The sequence below is a fragment of the Lactuca serriola genome, chromosome 4 (assembly GCF_051521515.1).
Source record: "Lactuca serriola cultivar US96UC23 chromosome 4, Lser_US96UC23_V15, whole genome shotgun sequence".
NCBI classification, from domain to species: domain Eukaryota; kingdom Viridiplantae; phylum Streptophyta; class Magnoliopsida; order Asterales; family Asteraceae; genus Lactuca; species Lactuca serriola.
The window spans coordinates 357,613,214-357,619,054 of NC_136411.1; positions in this window are offsets into that span (position 1 = coordinate 357,613,214).

The following is a 5,841-nucleotide window of genomic DNA, read 5'->3' on the forward strand; positions in this document are numbered from 1 at the left end:
AGGGAGTATTGGTGGCCGTGTATGAAGAGGGATGTCGCGTGGTTCGTAGAGAGGTGCTTGACCTGTCGCAGGGTGATGGTCGAGCATCAGCGTCCGCAGGGCAAGTTGCAGCCACTTGAGGTTCCCGAGTGCAAGTGGGAACAGATTACCATGGATTTTATCACCAAATTGCCAAGGTATGCAAGGGGTGTCGATGCAATTTGGGTGATTGTTGACCAGTTGACGAAGAGCGCTCACTTTCTTGCTATCAGAGAGAGCTCTTCTGCTAAGAGGCTAGCAGAGATATATGTGAGATAGGTGGTATCGCGACAAGGAGTACCAATCTCGATCGTGTAAGATCGACATGTACGTTTCACTTCCAGATTCTGGAAGATATTCCATGAGGAATTGGGTACAAGGCTGCACTTTAGTACCGCATATCACCCACAGTCGGACGGTTAAAGTGAGTGGACGATTCAGACGCTCGAAGATATGCTTTGAGCATGTTTGATGGACTTCGGAGAAAGTTGGGACACGTATTTGCCTTCGGCTGAGTTTTCTTATAACAACAGCCACCTTTCGAGTATCGGCATGCCTCCCTTTGAGTTGTTGTACAGGAGGAGGTGTCGGACTCCCATATGTTAGAGAGAGGTCGGGCAGCGAGTGATGGACAACACTGAGTTAGTGCATCAGATGACTGAGCAGATCCAGCAAGTCACACAGAGGTTGTTAATAGCTCATAGTCGCTAGAAGAGTTACGCAGACAGGCAACGATCCAAGCTTGAGTGACGGGTGGGGGATTTCATACTCCAGAAGGTATCTCCTTGGAAACGAGTGATCCGATGCAGGAAGAGGGGCAAGCTGGGGCCCCGGTACATCGGTCCATTCAGGGTGACTGCGAGGGTAGGCAGGGTAGCATATCTTCTGGAGCTACCTGCGGAGTTGAGCTAGATCCATGATACCTTCCACGTATCTCAGTTAAGGAAGTGTATAGCCGACGAGTCAGCGGTGGTACCATTGGAGGATATTCAGGTGGATGCCAGCCTGAATTATGTTGAGAGGCCAATTGTGATTATGTATCGGAGGACCAAGGTTCTGAGGAGCAAGGAGGTGCCCCTGGTGCAGGTTCAGTGGCAACATTGGAGAGGGTCCGAGTTGACTTGGGAGCTGGAATTAGAGATGCGTGAGCAGCATTCAGAGTTGTTTGAGGAGTAAGACTTCAAGGGCGAAGGCTGATTCTAGTGGGGGAGAATTGTAACATTCGGATTCCCAGGTATTATATTTTTATCATTTTTTTTTTTGAGAAAAAGAGAGGGACTCGACGAGTTGAGTCGTAGACTGGTCGAGTAGGACCACGAATGCTAACTGGATTAATGAACGGGCTCGAAGAGTCGGGAAGGGTGGACTCAATGAGTCCGTGCTGTTGATTGAAACCCTAATTCTTGGGGTTTGTGCCCTATTTAAAGGCCTTTATGGCCTCCATTTGTGGCTACCAGTCCAGAGAGAAAGACCCAAGCGATTGTGAGCAATTTGTGAGAGAGTTTGAGCATTTTTTTATCATAGTTGGTGTGACTTTTGCAAGGAAAATGTGTTTCCAGCAAGGGGAGGTCAGGAGGATTGCATTTCAATGGGTTTCCAGCTTGGATCTTCAAGTTTGAGGTATCTATTCGATCCTATCCTTCTGTTTTGCTTAATAGCATTGAATTTAGGGTTTTCTATACCCTTTTATGCCTTGTATAGATGATTATAGTGTCTTACTGAGTGCTAAACTCTAGATCTGGACCTTTTGAGGTCCAGAGAGCCTGAACCTTGCTGCTTTTTGTGGTTCTATGGAGGAAATGGACCTTGGTTGCCATGTTAGAAGAGATTTCACAAAAATAAGCATAGAGTGCCTCGCTTGTGTACCAAGATTCGACCTTTACGTGTTTGTTAGTCATGGGGAAGTCAGATCTATAGATTACAGAAGCAGATCTGTCCTTAGGAGGTCATACGAGTGTTTTCATGGGAGGAACTTGCCAAGCCCATAAGGGACTCGACGAGTCGAGTCGGGTTGCCCCACGATTCGCGACCTGTGATAAACCGCTAAGTGTGGGGTTGACTCAATGATTCAAGTGAGGACCAGGGGCGAAGAGGACACGCATGTACTCGCCGAGTGACACAAGTGCACTCGACGATTCGGGTCAAAGTTTGATCGTTGACTCTTGTTGACTTTTAGGGTTTAGTTAGTGTTTGGACTTATGAGTTATTAGAGGGATAGAATGGTCTTTTACCCTTTTTAGAGAACTTATAGAGAGGGGTTAAGATAGCCTTTAGAAGTTGTATTAATTATAGTGATTATTTATGTGATTAGGCGGAGGCTAGTGCAGTATTCTAGAATTTGAGGTTTACCGAGTTACTCGAGGTGCGTCTTCTCACTATACTTTACCTTGAGTGGTACTTGGAGTTATGAGATAGAGCATCTTGTATACTATTTATGTGATGTGTTGCACAACATTATTTCTATGTGATTATGTTGTGTGTATATCAAAGTTTATAGAGTTAGGACCGGAAGGTCCATAGAATTAGGATCAGAGGGTCCATAGAGTTAGAGCTAGAGGGCTCACAGAGCTATAGCCTCGAGTGGCTATTATGCGTTACATGTCGTATTTTAGGTAACTCACTAAGAATTTATGCTTACAGTGTTTTATGTTATGTGTTTTAGGTACCAGTGAGTATCGTGGGAAGGCGTCGGCATGATCAGTACACACTATTGGAGTTTTTATACATTTTGATCTTGGGATGTGTTTTATGGATTTGATATGTGATACAGTGAAAAATTGTTTTGAAATTTACGTTGTTACACCAGCAACTCCTAAAGCTGCGAGCATAACTCCTACATCTCTGGCGGCGCAAGGCGATAAGGCGGCTTGGCGTTAGGCGCTGCCCATGGAAACAAATCGATGCGGAACTCCACCTGCCTCTTGGGAGGAAAACCCGGCTTCTCCTCGGGAAAAACATCCGGGAACTCACACACTATCCGAACATCATCAGTCGAACTCAGTCTCTCTGCAGCCACACGTGTATCCATCACATAAGCTACAAACCCACTGCAGCCCTACTGTAAACTCTGTCTCGCTCTAGTAGCCAAACAAAATGTTGACCCATATCTGGTACCCTTGCCATATACCATCGGCACTCCCCCACTAGGGTCTCGTATCATTACTATCTGCCGCTCGAAGTCTATAACCGCCCCAATTCGGCTCAACCAATCCATGCCCACTATAACGCAAATGTCCCCCATCGCAATCGGGACCAGATCTATCGGAAACTTAACACCGAAGATATCAAGTATACATCCTCGAATCACATCAGTAACATACACCGCTCACATGTCAGCTATGGAAACTCGAAGAGGTCGACTCAGCACCTCTCGTCGAATACTGATGTGCTGACTAAACACTAACGACACAAATGATCCACTCACACCCAAGTCAAATAACACCAAAGTAGGTATAGAATTCACAAGAAAAGTACCTACGCATATCATAAACTAAGCACGATATCTCAACTTGGCAAAAATAAATGAAAGAATACATACCAGCCACGATATCGGGCAGACCTCCTCCGCTGTTAACTGGAAGGCTCTCCCGCGAGCCTTTGGTACCTCGGCCTTCATTGGATGACCCTCAGTAGCTCGTGCAGTAGCAAGGGCAGATCCCTGTGTTGATCCCTGTAACAACTACGGGCACTCGGCCTTCCGATGGCCCGTCTGATTGCAATGAAAGAAAACCATAAATCCCTTGGGGCAGCCATTGTCTATATGCCCCTCCTTGCCACATTACTCCCAGAAAGCATTGTCTCGAAACCCTAGCCTTGTGTGAGTGACCTAAGGCCATTTTAGTGCATTTTGGTGGATTATGAAGCTTGAAAAGAGGAAGGAAGCTTGGGAGTTCGAGTTGGGGCTTGGAGATCCAGAGATTTTGTTCCATTTCTAGCTCATTCAAGGTAAAATGCCCCTGTCTTGGTCTTCCATGTGCTTATTTATCTTTAGGGCTTGGATTTTGAGTATCTTTAGGGCTTTCTAAGACATTTTTGGAATTGTGAAGGGTTATATGTTGTTTTGACTACAGATTTGTGTCATTGGAGGGGTCTCATGGCATAAAGGTGCCAACTCTGTGGCCATGAGAGCCCCATGCACTTTGTAGGACATCTTTTATGGCTTTTTGAGCCAAAGACCCCTTGCATGTGCACCAAGCTTGGAACTTTACGTATAAAATGGACTTTAGGAGACCAGATCTATGGTTTTGATTTGTTAAAACCCATTTAAATCGACTGTATGGTAATGATCAAGGATGGAATCGGTGGGTTGTTCTTGGGACCAAAAAATTCTTTCTGCCGTTGGACCAGTTGATAGTGTGGAAGGTCCCTCAGTTGTTTAGGCTCATAAGGGACCTAGGAATCATGGGACTCGACGGTGTTCCAGCAAACTCGGTGAGTCCAAGGCAATCTCCCAATATTTGAATATGAACTCGACGAGTTCTTCATACAACTCAGCGAGTCATAGACTGGAGGCATTCATATGCTGAAGATGAACTCGACGAGTTCAAGGAAGAACTCGTCGAATCGGTTGAAGATTGAATGTAGTGTTGTTGAAGGAGAACTTGTCGAGCTCTTGCTAGACTAGACGAGTGGGGACGGGTTTGTAGTATTATGTGGACAAAGGGACTCGGCAAGTTGGCGGGCCAACTTCGCGAGTCTTGTCAACCAAAGAGTTAACCTTACCAGGGTTTGACTTTGACTTTCACTTGGATTCAAGTTGACCCTTGTAGGGGTTGGGAGTACGAATTAATAACTTAGCAATATTGTTTTGTAGGGATTAAGTAGTCAAGGAGAGCCGACTTTCACATGGAGGATAGTACAGACACCACACAACTTGGAGGTGAGTTTCCTTCTAGTAGGGGTGGGTATGCGGCCACAATGCTGATCCACCAGTAAAGGCGTTATGTGGATGGTTGTCTTTGTGACAATCATCTAGGATTGATGTGCGATATGATTACTGTGCTTGATATGATCATTGTATTTGATATACTTGTTGTGCTTGATATGTATTAGCATGTGGTGGAATAGTCCCCGGATACCGGTTGAAAGATACCGATAGGGAGGGTAGTTCCCAATTACCAGTTGAAAGATACCGAAGGGGAAGGTAGCTCCCAGTTACCGGTTGAAAGATACTGAAGGGGAGGGTAGTTCCCAGTTACCGGTTGAAAGATACCGATGATTATGCATTACTTGGTATGGGTATGATGGGGGAACTCACTAAGCTTTGTGCTTACAGTTTCAATTTTGGTTTCAGGTACCTCTTCATCTAAGGGGAAGGAGCCAGCGGTGTAGCAACACATCACACACATATGGTTTCCGCATGAAGATTTATGGGATTGTACTCTGATTTTTATTACTTTTGGTGATATGGCAAAAATGAAATTTTTGGCCTTGAAAATTTGGGATATTACAAATGACATCCCAAAATATTTAATATAATGAAATCATACTCCTTCGGGAATGCTTTGATAATTTACTTATCATATATTTGGTAACAAATTCCGCAATATATTTCTTCAAAAGTACACTCTATTTTTCAAATAAAGCATAAACAAATCGGTTTTTTCAGACTGAGAAAATAGGGATGTCACAGTTGGTATCAGAGCATTAGTTTAAGCAAACTAGGAATTTGTATGATTTCTAGACTTAAACTTAGAATGCTAAGCAATGATTGTGAGATACGTGTCTACTATATTTTTGACACGAGCCCTAGCTTATTATAAGAAAGATGCCTAAATTGCTTTTATGTGCTAAATGATTTATATTATAGATATAAAGATACCT